Raw genomic sequence first — 18,119 nt, 5'->3', positions numbered from 1 at the left:
TTCTCATATTAAGACCTCTGATATTAACACTGTACTTTGCATTTCAGAAGAACATCTCTGCAGTACTGTTGCTAGCCTTACGATTAAGTGTTAACCTCAGAGAGCAGTCCTACCAACTACACATCTTCCCTTTACACAGCCCACTGTCCTAACCTACAGTGCTCTTCTGCACAGCAACCCCCCCCCCCCCCCCCATGCATGCCACTACATTTTCTACTTCATGAATCACCCACCAAGACACTGCATGGTTTAGAATAGCTCCAAAATGAGCCTGTTCCAGAATAGTCAATTATAGTATACATTTAGGATTGTTCTAAACATGGGTTAAAAAAAAAAAAAAGTCAGATTTCCAGAAGACAACCAGATTTCAGGACCAATTTATGGCTGCTATATTTTTATTCTGCCATGCTGTCAGAAGTGTGACAGTTCCAGGGACATTAAACTATCAGTCCAGATATTCAAAGAGCTACAGATAAGCAGCTCTAGTAACCCGAGCCAAACAGTGGGGGAGGGTAAAGCAAAAAAAAAAAAAAAAAGTATACCAAGTAGCAACTATGGTATGGTGACAACCAACCATTCTCCTGCAAGGCTGCCTAGTTTTAAGTCAAGAGAAACATGGCATTTGGCAGCTGCAGTAAGCATCCATATACACATACCTGAAACAGCTTTGGCATCCCCTTTTCACCAATTACACCCCAGTTAAGTCCCCAGCCACTGAGTAACTACATCCCATTTCAGTGTGGGAGAAGAATTTGCCCAACAGATAAATATTTAAATTTTATATTGTTAAGATTGAATAGATTTAATTGTGCCTCACAGCGCAGAGATCAGGTTATCTACAAGTGGTGGCTGTGTATCCATGTTGTAGCAGGAAGGATCACTATGCGATTGAGGCAGTTTGAATAGTACAATGATTAATTTTTCAAATGTGTTGGCAAACTAAAATGTTTTGAAAGATTGTGTGCTCCAACCTTAACACTTGCGCCCCTCTGAAGTGTAACCCCATTGTATGCAGGGCCTACCTGAAAACACAATGCTTATTTTGCACATCAAGTGTGTTACATACCAGATAGTAGATAACAGGCAGAGGATTACAACCTCAATTATCTGATCAGCAATACCAGAATAAGGATGACAGTACATGCAATTAAGTTAAAGATTTTTATTCAGTTATGAGCATCATAGGCAGCAAGATAAAGCCATTTTCATTCTTCATGCACAACTCCTGCAACAGAAAATTGGGGAAAGACCATGAATCTTATGGCAATGGATTTGAGTTACAAGTCATTGTAGCACACTGGTCTCAGTCCCATATCCGCATATCTCATCCAAACAGTCCACAGATGTATGAACTCATCACAGACCAGTAAAAAAGAAAATATAGCAGTCTCATGTCAACTTACCTCATTACTACATTAGCCTGTAACCTGCAGAGAAGAAAGTAAAAAAAAAAAAAAAAAAAATTTACACAGAATCCAAAACTTCTAAAGCAACCATTTGTCCTCTAGACTGGAAGCCAACAATTTTGAATGTTTGCAGACTAGCTATATGCAAGTTTGCTTTTACAAAGAAAGCAATTATAAAAAAAGGAAAACCAACACATTTTTCTTGTACCAAATGAAAATTAGTGCTAAACTGTAATTCAGAGGAACATTTATCGTCAGTTATCGCATCTGACGGCACTTCCTATTCCAGAGTCTCATCACGTTACAGTCTATTAGCACAGAGTAACTTCCAATTACAATATAGGACTTAATACAAGATGTTTGATAACTTACATCAGTTTTGTTACTGAGGCACAGCTTCATCCTATAGAAAAGGAAAAAAAAAAAAAAATTAATTTAGATTTAATAAAATCAACCATCAGATGAATAAATACCCTAAGTGATGTATTCAGAAAACCACTTCTCAACAGGAGAGTTCTGCCGGTAATTCCAGCTATATTAGATTGTTTTCATCACAAATATCACTAATGCAGCAATAAAGGTTGATTAGGTGGGAATAAGGACAGCCTGGAGGGTTACCTCTACCACAAAACTGTAGAACAAGATTGCCAGGGGAGGCATACTGAACAGAACAAAAGCTGGTGAAAAGATTGCTTTGGCTCCCTCTATAGACCAAATCCTCCCAGCTATTAAAGTTTGACACTAATTTTTGCATACAGCAAGGCTCTATTCACATGTAGAACTCCAAAGTGGCACCAACCTTGTATGGGTGCAACTGGCTTTAACCAGTGATAATGGACAACTGTTGACTTGTAAAACATTCAGGTACAACTTTCATGCAACCTTCAGAGGGTTAACATGAAAGTCAAAACTAAATTTTAAGTTGCACATATATGAATGGGTATCATTTGAAAACATGGGGAACTTTTTTTAAAATTTTCTTCATTTGTAATGAAACAATACATTACAGGAAATTACACATTTGGTACAGGGAACACTAAAAACAGTGCATAAAACAAGGTACAATGGCCTATAAGCACTGCTTAAACCAGATCTGGTAAGCTGACCTACTTAAGAGGCTCATTGTGTCCCATATACAATTGAGTTTCCATTTTGTTTTTAGTAAAATGGAGTAAGGGGTGCAACCTATTAGTTGCTAATCCTATAGAATTGCTATAAAGTGGTGTTGAGTATGTTGAAGAACAAGAAAGAAGGATCGGGGGGGGGGGGGGACTACAACATGGGGAACTTTTTGTGCAACTTTGATGTGCAAAGCTGCATGAAAAGTCCCAAGTATGAATTGAGCCTAAAGGGAGGGTTTATCTGTCCAGTTTGCCTCCATTAGGGAGATTCGCCCTCAATGACAGTAGACAGCAATAAACTGCCCCCCCCCAAAAATGTTCTAATCCCTCTCCACTATCCAAAACTATCCTGGGCCAAACAGGTTTACAAGCTCAGGAGAAACATGTTAGATCAGGTCATATGACTAAGACTGAGTGTCCCAAACTTACATGAGCCTGGGACACCATTTTAAGGAGTCTGTCCCAGGCTTGTATGCTCAAAAAGATGGCCACCATTCAAAAACAGGGCCCATTTGATGCAACTGGCAGGAAAGGGTAGAAGTATCAAACAAAAAAGGTCACGCGAGAGCTAGCATTTCTTTATACCATCTCTAATGTCCCCAGATACCAACACAAGTGGAATGGCCACTAGTCAATTAGTAAAGGTTGCATTACCTTGGATTCAAAAGGTTCCGTCATGCATTAATGCATTCAGCCACAGTCCACAAGCTGCAAAATAAAAATCAGTAAAGGTTTAAACATGATTTTAAAATATATATATATATATATAAATATATATATATATATATATATATAAAAAATAAAAAGCTGTGGGAGGGTTGAGTGACAGCTTATGGAACCAGTTGGAAAACCAAAGTTGTCAAAGCCCCTCAGTTTTTCTTGCATGATGTTGGAGATCCTGCTGCTACGAGCTAGCTGCAGGCCTCGGTTTACATGCAGTGTCTAAAAGCTTCTGCTTGCCAACATAGCTCAGCTTCACAACTAAATGTAACAAGAGCTCAAAAGACCATGCTCTGGCTGAACCTTTGGTGCCCCTAATGCCCCGTTCACACATTTCGATTACCGGACCACAAAAGTCGCTTTCGGACAGATTGTTCGATAATCAGCTTTCGACAGCTGATCATGACAGTCCGTCCAACCAAATCCGAAGGGACAAACAGGAAAACTTTGGTTGGATTACAGCCCATGGTACGACAATCGTGTAGCCAGTACAGTATGCATCCGATAAGTCATTCGACAAACACCATGCATGATCAGAAACACGAAAATAAACCAGGACACATGTATTTGACATCATTTAAAATAAGTAGCTATGCACGACGGAAGATTTTTCCAGAATTGTACGACAAAAATCTTATACACATTTTGCACTGTTGTAAACAAAGTGATGACGATCTGTCTTACGATAATCGAAGTGTGTACGGGACATTGGGCTGCGTGACATTGTTGTCACTGGACAAGTCAACTATAGTACTATGTTCCTGCACTATGGAGAGCCATGTTTCAGTGTCCAGGTCTGCTAGAGAAATCTTTAAGCATCTGGACAGAAAAGGCAGTGCAGACTTCCTCCTTTGCAGGAGCATACCAACTTTAAAGTAGCAAAGCAAAAATTTAGCACAAGCTGACAGAAGTTGGTAGATTGCAACATTGAGCAAAACTGTCACAAGAGGAGTTGATAAACTAAAGTGGAGACAGATTTTTAACAATGTTACAGCACAATTATATAAATTGCTCCCTCAGTTACTTAAAAGTAGCACTAACAGAAAGAAACCCTGTCTCATCTTCAGTAACTTTGCAATTTGTAGTAGTTGGCTGCAACTGTTATTTCATAAACATCCCCTGTAAGATTTTATAGTCTAAACCCTTCACATAAGCAGACCAAGTCCGCCTATCAGTTTCCAAATGGAACCAATTGAAACCTTCATTGCCCTCTATGGAGTGGCAGATGTAAATGGCTATGTGACTTACACCCAGTACCATTGGTATCTATTCCCCAGCTATCTAGCAGATCAGGTGTACAGAGAGGCAGTCAATTCACATTAGACTGCCCATAGAGAGCAGGATGTGTGCTCTACACAAATGCTCAGCAGACAGATTCCCTGCTGAACAGCCCCATGTGAATGGGGTCCTAAAGAAAAGCAGGGATTTGACAGATTTGCTAAAGTGCCCATATCCTCAGGGACTAGTCAGTTCTGGGAGGTGAGCAACATTTATTAAATGACACTTTGGATTGGTGGGTTCTCATTTCTGAGGCAATGCAACTTCTATAGAATATAAGCTTGACATACATACCCATTTCTAATGCCACTCAAACATGAGTGTTCACCTTGGGATGCACCATGTATGTAATAAATTTGGAGTACACCTAAAGGAAAAAAATAAAAATTAGAGTCAAGACAAATCCAGTATAACAAAAAAAATTGAGCACCACTGTGCAAATCTAAGTAGCACTGAAATTAACCCAATCTACCGATTAGGCAAGCAATAAAATGAATCTAACCTACAAAACTAGAATTGATGATATAAATATAATCTCCCTACTGAAGTATGCAAGTGTAATTTCCCGAAATGTTGCCAAGTAGGCACAAGAGTCCCTAAATAGCGACCGTCAAGGAAATGTTTATCTAGGCTCACTACTATCCACAGCAGCAAATACATGCTGTCATGGCTTGGATTAGAGCCAAAGTTTAAACAGTGCTAAAGCAGATTGGTGCTATTCTTTAGGAGTACCACAGAGCAGAGGATGGATGGTGCCTGGAAAATTCAGCAGCCTCAAATCCCGATAGGAAAGCCCATGTGCTCTAAAACATCAGATCTTGCCACTACAATCTCCTCCCCACCAACATGCTATGCCTCATCTGCATTAACACATAGTCTGTTGAGTTTTACTGAATGTACACTGCCCATTGTGCACCCCTGGCATATTTGGCTGTGCTGGAATGATGGATACTTGTGAGTATGTGGAGGATTATTCCCCCCCAATCAAGAGGCTAAAAACCCAGCAAGGGAGTAACCACCACATTGCTTTAAAGTGGAGGCAAGTATACTGTGGGCTTTGTTCTGCTTTTAGGGCAAAATTTATTATATTCATAACAGTTGTATATAACACAGATGACTCACCAAGAGCTTAGTACAATGTACTTCCAGTGAATTTAGTCAGGAACAAAAACCTATAATGGAAAAAGTCAAGTCAACTAAAGCAGAAAAAAAAATAAAAACAAAACACTTCAGAGCAAAGAATTCACAGCACACAAGTAAATCAGAATGCTTAAAGGCAACCTGGATGTATGCACCAACACAAGCCACAAACACCTCCCTAGCAAGCATCCCTGTGCCCACATACCCATGGTACCAGGTATGTTACTTTTACACAATTTAACAAAAACAGTGAACGGGCTACTCAGTGTTGTAACAGGAAAACAGGGAGTGATGTTACTAAAACTGAAGTGGGCATGCACAGTAACCAGCTTCATTCTTTAGCCAAACTTCGCAAATGAATGCTAGAAGCAGATTGGTTGCCATGCACAGCTTCTCCCGATTCCATCCCCATCTTAACACAGTACACTGTTAATGAGCTCCAATAACCCCAAACTGTAAGGCCCCTTTCACACTGGGGCGTTGACAGTAAAGTATCACTATTTTTTTTAGAGGTGCTTTACTGTCATTTTTGCAGGGGTTTCCAGCTTCTAGCAGGCCGGTTTTAACACCCTGCTAGCAGCCAAAAAAGGGTTAGAACAACCCACAAAGTGCCACTGTAGCAGTACCCATTCAGTTCAATGGGCAGGAGTGGTTTAGGTGTATACACTGCATCACCGCTGCTGCTTGCAGGACTTTAGCATCCTGCCAACACACAGATACACTGAAAGACCGAGCTTTCACACCAGAGAGACTCTTTACAGGTATTGTGTTTATCACTGTAGCGCCTGTAAAACACCTCAGTGTGAAGGGGCACTTACACAGCGAGGCATCCACGGCAAAGCACTGCCATTTTTCAGCTAAGCTTTTTGGTTGCTAGTGGGGGCTTTTAACCCCTACTAGTGGCTGAAAATGGTTACAAGCACCACTGCCCATTGATTTCAATGGGCAGGGACACTTTAGGGGCAGTGTATACACCGCTTCTAAAGCACCTCAAAGATACTGCTTGCAGGACTTGAGTCCTACCAGCACACCCTCCAGTATAAAAGCTCCAGCTTTCATAATGGAGCGACAGCAGAATAGCTTTACAGGCACTATAGCACCTCATTGTGAAAATAGCCTTAAGCACACATTTTCAAATATTTAAAGCTTCTCAAACCTGTCCTCAAATACCCCCCAACAGGATATGTTTTGGGAATTTCTCTTAGATAAAATAGCTGTCCAACATAGCAAGCCATTGACTGGTTTAAAAGCACCTGTGCATAAAGGAAAACCTGCAAGCATGGCCTGTGGGGAGTACTTGAGGACAGGGTTGGCAACCACTGCATGAAAGGATTGTCAAGTTAGGCAGTCCATAAAAATGCACAACCTACAGGCAAAGCTTTTTATTCTTCCAAAGTGGGTTCTGACCCATTTTGAGTAAACCCTTGCCCAATCTGTGACCCATTGGGGCGATATCCTTCACTTCAAGCTCCATAGCCAAAGCAGGAAGTGAGGGATTCTTGAGACCATGACCCCATCAGAAGATTCACTATATTCCTGTTTTGGGGAAAAAAAAACTAAAATTTGGTTGTCAGGTCTTGGAGGGCAAGGTGTCACCAACAGTTTGTTTGTACACACCAGCTTATCACCCTCCAGGAACTTACAATCTAAGGGTCCCAATTACCCTAGCAGCACATCTTTGGAGTATGGGAGGAATCCTGCACAACATGCAAACTCCAGGTAATGTCATGGCTGAGATTGGAACCAGCAACCCTCATGCTACTATCCACTACCCTGCCCATACACACCTAGCTTTCATGTTACACTGTATTCATATTAGGTAGGTGGTGGGCATCATGTGGGGCAGGCCTTGTATTATATGGAAGGGGAGAGCTCCAGTCCTCATAAATACATTGCAGTGTGTATTGTGACTATAGAATAAGGTAGGTGTCTTTTTAGGCAGGCCTTGTATTATATGGAAGGGGAGAGCCCCAATCCTCATATACATTGCAGTGTGTATAGAGCTTATAGAACAATGTGGGTGTCTTGCTGGGCAGGCCCCTGTACTATATAAAAGGGGAGAGCCCCAAGTCCTACTGTATACACTGCACTGTGTATATAATGACTATAGAACAATGTGGGTGTCCCGTTAGGCAGGCCCCTGTACTACATGGAAGGGGAGAACCCCCAGTCCTCCTATATACACACACTGCAGTGTGTAAAATGACTATAAAGCGTGTCTCTCCCCTCAATGTTGCTATCCTCCCGCACAGCACAGCAGGAGCAGCGACCGTCGGGGGAGAAGTGTATTCTGGGCCTCTGTATGACCGCGCTAGTTACAAAGCCACTAACTCGGCTTCGATCAGGGCCTCTTCTAGAACACTCCACCACACACCTCCAATACATACCTGCTTATGGCCATCGGGGGACCGAGGAAGGGTAGAGCGCATTGCCCGGCATAAAGGCGACCGCAGCCACGAGGATGGCTCCGGATTGCCTGTGCCCTCCATCCTAATCATCTCTGCAACTCAGGCAGGAAGAGATCGAACAACTGCACGCTGTTCTATTTGTACTGGTAAACGCCCTCCTCTCTTCTCATCTGATTGGCTGACACTCAGTGGGCTGGACAACGCAATGCAGGATGGGAGAGCTGGGGAGGTTACATGTGCCATGCTTTTTTTTTATCAGAATGAATGAATGAATGAAATCATGGCTTCCGTAATCTGTATGGACTGACTGCACAGTACAAGTGTATCACAAGGTGAGGGGAAGAGTTCCTCACATGTGTGCTGCGATAAGGGTTCTTTCACATGAGTGGGAGGCTGGAAAAAAGAGGGGCTGCCTTCCTTCTATGCGTTGCTTGTCTCAGAAGCTCTCATTGGTGTGTCTGGTACCATGTGACAGGAAGCTGACTGCAGGATGAAGGGCTCACTAGGTCAAAACAGACATGTGCTTACTTTGGAGCTGGGGCGGCCATTTTAACGAGGAACCTAAACTACTCAAATCCCAAGGGAAACATTTTTTTCATGAGAAATGTCACATAAAAAAAACAATATGACGTGTACAACTGCGACATAATTTATCCCTGGTTCACACTGAACGCGGCTTTGAAATTAGCGCTACTTTAGTTTGATTTCAAAGACACTGCCCAGTAGAGTTACCCCCTCATCCCTTTAAAACCAAACACATATAAATTACACAAGTTCTGTGGCTGATTAAGGTGGTAATTAAACATTTGGTGCCTTATCTGCATCAAATTAGCCCCAGAACCTGTGTAATTCATATGTGTTTGTGTTTAAAGGGATGAGGTGGCAACTCTACAGGTCAGTGCGATTTCATGTGCGGCTTGCAAACATCTATGCGACTTCATGCACAGAGGTCTATGCAAGTCACACATGAAAATTGCCAAAAATGGTGCAGGAACCCTTTCAAAAAGTTGAAGTTGCACCAATTTGAACGGCTCCATAACCAGAGATAAGATGCAACTTTAAGCTATCAAATTGCATGACAAGTCGCACCGGTGTGAACTGGGGCTACATATTGTTAAAAAAATTACTTTCCTTTTCAATCTGCTGCACTGTAACTGTCTGTAACATGCAATTTGGCAACCAGAAGATGTCTGTACACAGAGGGTGCACAGATCACCACTCAGATATGTAATTTCCTGCCTATGTGATTGGCTTACTGATTTTCCCAGAAGTCTGCACTAAGAAAAAGTTTGATTTTGAGCATCCCCTGCAACAAAGATATCATTTTTGGTGAGATACTCTTTTTTTTTTTTTTTTTTAAGGTTCAGTCACATCTAAAGGGATGCAGACCCTGCAATTTTCCTCATTAGAGCCCTGCAGATGCAGTAGCTGATTGATAATTCACTTCCACTCAGCATATGGATACAAACAGTTATTTCTTCAGAATAGCAAACAGTAGGAATCTGCAACAACGTTTGTTAAGATCTTGCAGTGTACATAGATCAGCCAGAGGGGATTTTTTTTTCTGAATGAAAGTGGAGTTACTCTTTTTAAAATGTTATTCATTAAAGTGATTGTTACCCAACGTTTCATACTCCTTATATGAACCTGCTGTACCATGTACTTGTAGGCGAACGTATCCTGTTCTCTTTGTATTGCTTCCTTTAGTGTGAAATCCCTGGTGATCCTGCCAGTTCCTCTGCTTTCCTGTTAAAAACGGACCACACTAAACAGGAGAGCATACCATGGTCAGTTCGCTAGTTATGCTGGGAACTCAGCCTGCTCTCCTCCAATGATCAGACTTGTTCTGACACTCCCCCACTGCACAGCCATTCACTGGGAAGATCAACGTCCTTCTGCTTCTCCTCCCCCAGCTCATATGCAGCTGAGAATAGAGGGAATGTGATCACTTCTAAAAAAGGAGAAATAGGTAGTTATGTTTTTATATCTATACAAAATCGTTTTGTCTTTTCATTTCTATTTTAAACTGAATAGGTTGTTTTACAAGGTGATCGTTTACAATCACTTTAAGCTTGGATATGTATACATATTCCATACATAGTGGATCCCGTGGAAGCAGAGAATAACTGTAGTAGATGCCTCTACCAGAATGAGCAGCTGTATAGTAATCACAGGGAGTTGCTTGCTCAGCATAGGCACCATTCACAGAACACCTTGTATTTTTCCTAATGAATACAAGGCATTCTCTGATTGGATAAGGTGGAAATTGTGACATTACCATCCCACCACTCCAATACATCCAATCAGAGAACTCCGGAAGAAAGAAGAAAAGATTACATGTCTGCTCTGTATGACTTTTCTCTCTGCCTAGTCTTCCCTTTTTTGTGGGAGGTGTGGATCGGATACCCAGCTGAGCAGAAAAGGGTGCAGACTAGCCCACATCTAGGGCTGATCACTTGCATGTCACCGCTTCATGAGCAATTACATACAATTTACCACAATTAGCTGCAGGAGTCTGCAGCCTCATATTGCCTTCAATAGGGCTGCCTTCCACAGCGAATCACCAGGAACCCCTGTTGGCCCCCCCCCCCAAGCACCGACTACTAGTGATGGACGAACTTCCGACGGGACGTTTCTCGAACGCGGCCGATAGTTCGCGAACCGTAACGTTCGCGGCGGGCCCCATTGACTTCAATGGGAGGCGAACTTTGCAAACCTACAGGTCAAATTTGCAGCCACAAAATAATTAATAGCTGTGCAAACATAGTCCCACCACATGGCCAATGACATAACACATGTATGAGGTGAATCTGGGATCGACAACTACAAGCATTCTTTTTTTATATGGGAAATTGTTGAGACAATTCAGGACTGTGGAGCGCATGAAGGCAATGGAGGAGAGGGAAGGTCAGGGTAGGCAAAGAAGAGGGTGCAGGAGATGATCACCAGCAGCGTGACATACAGCAATGACACCTGCACCGTGATAGAGTCATCTGACAACAGCACCGTGATAGAGAGCACTGACATCAGCAGTGTGACATACAGCAATGACACCTGCACCGTGATAGTCATCTGACAACAGCACCGTGATAGAGAGCACTGACATCAGCAGCGTGACATAAAGCACCATGAAATACAGCACTGACAGCAGCACCGTGATAGAGAGCACTGACATCAGCAGCGTGACATACAGCGATGACACCTGCACCGTGATAGAGTCATCTGACAACAGCACCGTGATAGAGAGCACTGACATCAGCAGCGTGACATAAAGCACTAACACCAGCACCGTGATAGAGAGCACTGACATCAGCAGCGTGACATACAGCAATGACACCTGCACCGCGATAGAGAGCACTGACATCAGCAGCGTGACATAAAACACTAACACCAGCACCGTGATATACAGCACTGACAGCAGCACCGTGATAGAGAGTACTGACATCAGCACCGTGATATACAGCACTGACACCTGCACCATAAGCAGCCCCAGGAGGAAGTCAGCATAGCACAGGGATGGTGGGAGCCCCTCATAATGAGCATAGCACAGGGATGGTGGGAGCCCCTCATAATGAGCATAGCACAGGGATGGTGGGAGCCCCTCATAATAAGCAGCCCCAGGAGGATGTCAGCATAGCACAGGGATGGTGGGAGCCCCTCATAATAAGCAGCCCCAGGAGGAAGTCAGCACAGCACAGGGATGGTGGGAGCCCCTCATAATGAGCATAGCACAGGGATGGTGGGAGCACCTCAAAATATGCACAGCAGAGGTACAGCCCCAGGAGGAAGTCGGCACAGCACAGGGATGATGGAAGCCCCTCATAATATGCACAGCAGAGGTACAGCCCCAGGAGGATGTCAGCACAAGGATGGTGGGAGCCCCTCATAATAAGCAGCCCCAGTAGAAATATGACACCGCTCAACCTCTTCAAAGAGGAGGGTACGGGCATATAGTATGGTGTGCTTTTTTTGGACAAGGAAGTGAGCCAAATGAAGAAAGAATGTCTCTGTGCTCAATTAAAAAAAATGTTTATAGACATTTACATGGTCTACTGGTCACATGTGTTGAATTCCTCCGAGATCCATGCCTCATTCATTTTTAGAAATGTGAGGTAGTTAACACTGTCGTGAGCTAGGCGAGTTCGCTTATCGGTCACGATCCTCCCTGCTGCGCTGAACGTCCTTTCGGACACGACACTGGATGAGGGGCAAGCCAACAGTTCGATTGCAAATTGGGCAAGCTCTGGCCAGAGGTCAAGCCTGCCCACCCAGTAGTCCAGGGGTTCATCACTCCTCAGAGCGTCCACATCGGCCGTTAACCCAATGTAGTCGGACACCTGACGGTCTAGGCGTTCCCTGATGCTGGATCCGGATGACACCTGTCGATGGGTCGTCTGAAAGAATGACCTCATATCCGAAGTCACCAATACATCTTCAAACTGGCCTCTTCTTGCAGGCGCTGTTGGATTGGTACCCGTGACTCCTTCTCTAGGAGTAGGAGTGCCAGCGCACGCAAAGGAAGAATGCAGCATTTCTCGAAGCAAGGCCTGGAAGTGCTCCATTTCCGCCATTTTGTGTTTGTACCGGGGGTCTAAGTACGTTGCCACCCAGTACTGGTCCTTGACCCTTATGCTTTATATACGGGGGTCCCTATTAAAACATTGGAGCATGAAGGCCCCCATTTGCACTAAACTGGAAGCGGTGTGGTGGCCTGGCTCCTGCTCATCATCCAGGATAATGTCGTCCTCTTCATTCTCCTCTCCCCATCCACGCACAACAGGGATCCCAGAAAGGTTTAAAGCATGCTCTTCTTGCTCCTCCTTATCCGCTCCGGCACCATCCTCCTCTGACTCCTCTTCAGATTCCTGTTGTTGACTTGTCTCAGATAGAGTAGCCCCCCTGGGAATTCATCCAGCATTGCGACTTCCTCATCTTCCCGCTCCTGCTCCTCCACAGCTTGATCAATGACACGACGCAATGCACGCTCCATAAAGAAGGCATAAGGTACCATGTCACTGATGGCGCCATGGCTGCGACTGACCAGTTTAGTGATCTCCTCAAATGGGCGCAGAAGTCTGCATGTGTCGCGCATGAGCAGCCACTGGCACGGTGAAAAACCCCCCAGCTCCCCAGAACCTGTTCTACCGCAGAGTTCATACAGGTAGACGTTAACTGCACGTTTCTGCTGGAGCAGCCTATCAAGCATATAGAAGGTTGAGTTCCATCACGTCAGGCAATCGCAAATAAGACGTCTGACCGGCAGATTGTGTCGCCGCTGAATGTCAGCAAGGCGAGCCATAGCCGTGTAAGATCTTCTGAAATGGGCCGAGATTTTCCTTGCCTGCCGCAAGATGTCCTGGACCCCAGGGTATTTGACAACGAATCGCTGCACGACCAAGTTTAAGACGTGTGCCATGCATGGCACGTGCGTGATCTTGCCCTGTTTCAATGTGCTAAGCAGATTGGCACCGTTGTCACACACCACTTTACCAACTGTCAAATTGAGCGGTGTTAGCCACTGATCTGCCTGTGAACGCAAAGCTGAAAGGAGTGCCGGGCCAGTGTGGCTCTTGGCTTCCAGACACAACAGACGCAGCACGGCATGGCAACGTCTCACCTGGCATGTCGAATAGGTTCTGGGGAGCTTGGGCGGCGCAGCGGAAGAGACGCTAGCAGCGGAAAAGGAGGAGTCAGCCGAGGAGGGGAGGGAGGAGGATGGAGTAGGAGGAGGAGGAGGAGGAGGAGAGGAAGAGTCAGGCGTGCATGCAATCCGTGGCGGTAAAACCAAATCTACATGGGTGCCATGGGTTACATGCTTGACGGCCGTCAGAAGGTTCACCCAGTGGGCAGTAAAAGTGATATACCTTCCCTGCCCGTGTTTGCTAGACCACGTGTCTGTGGTCAGATGTATCTTGGCACCGACACTGTGTGCCAGAGATACATTCACTTGCCGCTGAACATGGCCATATAGCTCTGGGATGCCCTTCTGTGAGAAATACTTCCTTCCTGGGACCTTCCATTGTGGTGTTCCAATGGCCACAAATTTGCAAAAGGCCTCCGAGTCCACCAGTTTATATGGCAGTAGTTGGCGGGCTATGAGTTCTGACAAGCCAGCCATCAACCATTGGGCAAGAGGGTTATCCGGCGTCATCATTCTTTTTACGCTCGAACTTTAGGCCCACGGAAGCCTGCCTCTTTGCAGAAAAACGTGAGCTTGGCATAATGGGAGGTGGAGTGGAGGACAATTGTGAGGAGAGAGGTGAAGTAGAAGACGAGGCTGGACGGTGAGAGCCTGGAGTGTGGCTTTGTGTGTTCCGTTGCTCCCACTGGGCTCGGTGATGGCTGCTCATGTGCCTTCTTAAGGCAGTCGTCCCTAGGTGAGTGTTGGGCTTACCGCGACTAATGCGTTGACTGCAAAGATTGCAGATAGCAACGCTATTGTCAGCAGCGGACACGTTAAAAAAAAGCCCACACTGCGGAGCCATGTGACGGTGTCCTGGGAGCGCCAGATGTGACCGTACATGGTCAATGACTCGCTCCTGATACATTTGCAGTCTGCTTTGTCCCTCCTGTGCAATGTAAGTTATTCCTGCTTCTCCCTATCTGCTGGTCCATATCTCCCTCTGAACTCCCGTCCTCTTCCTCTCTTGTGGGCACCCACGTGACATCACTAGACACGTCATCATCGACGTCACCTTTCCCACCGCTTTAAGTAGAGATCTCGGAGTAGGCAGCAACACTGGGGACCAACCTCCTCCTTGGGCTGATCTGGGTACTGTCGTCAGACTTCTGAGTAGCGGTTGTTGCTACCTCCTCTTCCTGATACAATACCAAGAGTGGCTGCGCATCAGAAATGTCTTGATCTGGATCGGAAAATAATTCCTGTGACTCAAGCGGAAGGTATGCGGTGGTGGTGTCGTTGGTGGTAGTGTCTTTGGGGGTGCACATAGCAGAGAGTGAAGAAGAGGGTGCAGATCAAGAGGATGAGGAGGGTGCAGAAGAGTAAGGCTGAGTGAGCCACTCAACCAAGTCTGGTGCGTCCTTTAAAGTAATTGAACGCACCTTCTGCAACTTCCCACTTTGGCTCAAGCCTGTTGCTCCTGCCCTACCCCTACCACCCCTGCGGAAGGGCCTGCCTCTTCCTCTGCCTGTCATTATTTAAATGACCCTGTGACAAAACTCTCAGTCCCTATACAGTTGAACGACTGCTGCAGTATAGGGCAGCGGTCAGCAGTAGTGCACCTCAACCCTATGTATTGTGGACCTATACCAGTCCTTATAGAGTAGCAGACTGTACCTCACTCAACCCTATGTACTATAGCACCCTACACCAGGTTATTACCAGTCCTTATAAGGACCTTTGTAGAACAAGTAGGTTGTGTGTGACTGATTAGCAGACTGTACGACAGTCCCTATACCGATGAAGGACTGCTGCAGTATAGGGCAGCGGTCAGCAGTAGTGCACCTCAACCCTATGTATTGTGGACCTATACCAGTCCTTATAGAATGGCAGACTGTACCTCACTCAACCCTATGTACTATAGCACCCTATACCAGGTTATTACCAGTCCTTATAAGGACCTTTGTAGAACAAGTAGGTTGTATGTGACTGATTAGCAGACTGTACGTCAGTCCCTATACCGATGAAGGACTGCTGCAGTATAGGGCAGCGGTCAGCAGTAGTGCACCTCAACCCTATGTATTGTGGACCTATACCAGTCCTTATAGAGTAGCAGACTGTACCTCACTCAACCCTATGTACTATAGCACCCTACACCAGGTTATTACCAGTCCTTATAAAGACCTTTGTGGAACAAGTAGGTTGTGTGTGACTGATTAGCAGACTGCAGTAGAAGGGCAGCAGTCCAGTATAATATTCTTTCTATATCTGGAAGAAAGAATATTATATGCGTACAAGCCTATTACCATACCACTGATACCAGTCCTGAAAAGAACCTTTGTGGACCTAATATAGTAACAGCTACTGATTAAACTGACCCTCACTGCCTCACACACAGCTTCCTGCCTGTCCCTATATAAACTGACAAAACAGAGGCTACTGGAACAATAACTGGAATAGCACTTTTGTGGACCTGATAGTAACAGCTAATGACTAAACTGACTGTCCCTGCAGCACACACCGTCCTGTCCCTCTCTCTAAACTGACAAAAGACACTCAGACTGCTGCAACAATCACTAGCACAGCACTGCCTATCCTGAACTACACCCAGCACCTATACCAGTCCTGAAAAGAACTTTTGTGTACCAAAGAGCTAGCGATTTGGGTCACTGCAATCTCTCCCTGCTCCACACAGCAACCTCTTCTTATAGTGACAGAAGAAAGAATGTAAAATGGCCGCCGGATCGGGTGTATTTATAAGTTAGGGGGAATGTCCAAGTGTCCATGTGCTGTAATGTCTGAATTGGCTGTCCTGTACCCCATGATGGATGTGTCATCATAGGTCAAAGTTCTTTTACAAAGTAAACACGGAAGTCCGCCGGGCGAACGACACCAATAGTCCGCCGATCGGGCGGACCGCGAACAGCCGAAATTTGCGGCGAAACGACCGCCGGGCGAACCGTTCGGCCATCCCTACCGACTACATTTTGAAAAAACACATCTGACGTCTCCCAAAAGCATGTGGGGAAAATGTGTTCGGTTCGCACCAGAACATGCAAACAGGCAAAACATTGGTTTGAACGCTGTTAAAGTCTATGGGACACAAACATGAAAAATCAAAAGTGCTAATTTTAAAGGCTTATATGCATGGTATGGTCTTAAAAAGTGTTTGTGGACCTGGGTCCTGTCCCAGGGAACATGTATCAATGCAAAAAAAGTTTTTTTGGGAGCAGTGATTTTAATAATACTTAAAGTGAAACAATAAAAGTGTAATATTCCTTATAAATTTCGTACCTGGGGGGTGTCTATAGTTTCCCATGTTTAGAACAGTTTGACATCAAAATTACATTTCTAAAGGAAAAAAGGTCATTTAAAACTACTCGTGGCTATAATGAATTGTCGGTCTGGCAATACACATAAAAGTTCATTGATAAAAAACAGCATGGGATTCTCCCACAGGGGAATCCCGAACCAAAATGTAAAAAAAAAAAAAATGCAAGGGGGGTACCCCCCAAATTGCATACCAGGCCCTTCAGGTCTGGTATGGATATTAAGGGGAACCCCGTGCCAAAATGAAAAAAAAAAATGGCATGGGGCCCCCCTCCAAATCTATACCAGACCCTTCAGGTCTGGTATTTTTTTTTAAAGGGAACCTCACGCCAATTTTTTTTTTTAAATGGCGTAGGTCCCCCCAAAAATCCATACAAGACCCTTATCCGAGCACGCAATTTGGCAGACTACTGGAAAAGAGGGGGGTGAGAGAGCGCCACCCCCTCCTGAACTGTACCAGGCCACATGCCCTCAACATTGGGAGGGTGCTTTTGGGTAGCCCCCCAAAGAACCTTGTCCCCATGTTGATGTTGTGGGGGTCTGCGGGCAGGGGGCTTATTGCAATCTGGAAGCGCCCTTTAACAAGGGGATCCCCAGATCCCGCCCCCCCTTGTGAATTTGTAATGGGGTACAAATGTACATCTACCATTTCACAAAAAAGTGTCAAATGTTAAAAAAGACAATAGATGGTTTTTGACAATTCTTTATTAATGTCTTCTTCTTCCGTCTTCTTCTGGTCTTTCTTCGGTGTTACATAGTTAAATTGCTAAGCTGCAATAAAATAAATGTTTGCTTTTGGGTTTAATACAGCTTTAAGCTCATTACTCTGTGAAATGTGGTAAGAGGCAGAAGTTTCATATGTGTGTAGTTTGTAAACTCAAAGTTTTTAAACAGAGTATCAATATACCAGATTTGATACACTGTATCGCTTTAGAATTGTTGCATGGAATGCAAAGTATCAGCAATCAAGTTTGTAATTTACGGATCCATTTGTTGTACATTTGATCTCCATATACAGACAAGTGTTGTACCTTGTAGATGAATGTGGCTGGCAGGGCAGTGCCACCAAGGAGTCCAATTAAGGCAGCCTTTTCAG

At 44.7% G+C, this 18,119-nt stretch overlaps 1 long non-coding RNA gene and 6 other non-coding genes across 7 annotated transcripts; all 7 read right to left on the bottom strand.

Annotated features, from left to right (window-relative positions):
• Positions 1–1,147: 1,147 nt before the first annotated feature.
• LOC143982854 (uncharacterized) lies at positions 1,148–8,218 on the bottom strand. The gene is made up of 7 exons (XR_013274523.1): positions 8,053–8,218; positions 5,648–5,697; positions 4,820–4,892; positions 3,182–3,235; positions 1,779–1,809; positions 1,404–1,427; positions 1,148–1,225 (listed from the first exon to the last, which is right to left on the bottom strand). It is a non-coding gene; the product is annotated as an uncharacterized LOC143982854 (long non-coding RNA).
• Positions 1,296–1,368, bottom strand: LOC143986290 (small nucleolar RNA SNORD99). The gene has a single exon (XR_013276498.1). It is a non-coding gene; the product is annotated as a small nucleolar RNA SNORD99 (small nucleolar RNA).
• LOC143986265 (small nucleolar RNA SNORD49) lies at positions 1,641–1,710 on the bottom strand. Its single transcript, XR_013276474.1, has one exon. It is a non-coding gene; the product is annotated as a small nucleolar RNA SNORD49 (small nucleolar RNA).
• Positions 1,892–1,963, bottom strand: LOC143986288 (small nucleolar RNA SNORD65). The gene has a single exon (XR_013276496.1). It is a non-coding gene; the product is annotated as a small nucleolar RNA SNORD65 (small nucleolar RNA).
• On the bottom strand, positions 3,333–3,466 carry LOC143986272 (small nucleolar RNA SNORA44). Its single transcript, XR_013276481.1, has one exon. It is a non-coding gene; the product is annotated as a small nucleolar RNA SNORA44 (small nucleolar RNA).
• On the bottom strand, positions 5,079–5,212 carry LOC143986259 (small nucleolar RNA SNORA16B/SNORA16A family). The gene has a single exon (XR_013276468.1). It is a non-coding gene; the product is annotated as a small nucleolar RNA SNORA16B/SNORA16A family (small nucleolar RNA).
• On the bottom strand, positions 7,879–8,017 carry LOC143986257 (small nucleolar RNA SNORA16B/SNORA16A family). The gene has a single exon (XR_013276467.1). It is a non-coding gene; the product is annotated as a small nucleolar RNA SNORA16B/SNORA16A family (small nucleolar RNA).
• Positions 8,219–18,119: the final 9,901 nt, after the last annotated feature.

The sequence above is a fragment of the Lithobates pipiens genome, unplaced genomic scaffold (assembly GCF_037356315.1).
Source record: "Lithobates pipiens isolate NorthernLeopardFrog02 unplaced genomic scaffold, aLitPip1_a1.2 Scaffold_16, whole genome shotgun sequence".
Lineage (NCBI taxonomy): Eukaryota > Metazoa > Chordata > Amphibia > Anura > Ranidae > Lithobates > Lithobates pipiens.
This window is presented reverse-complemented; position numbering and strand designations above follow the sequence as displayed.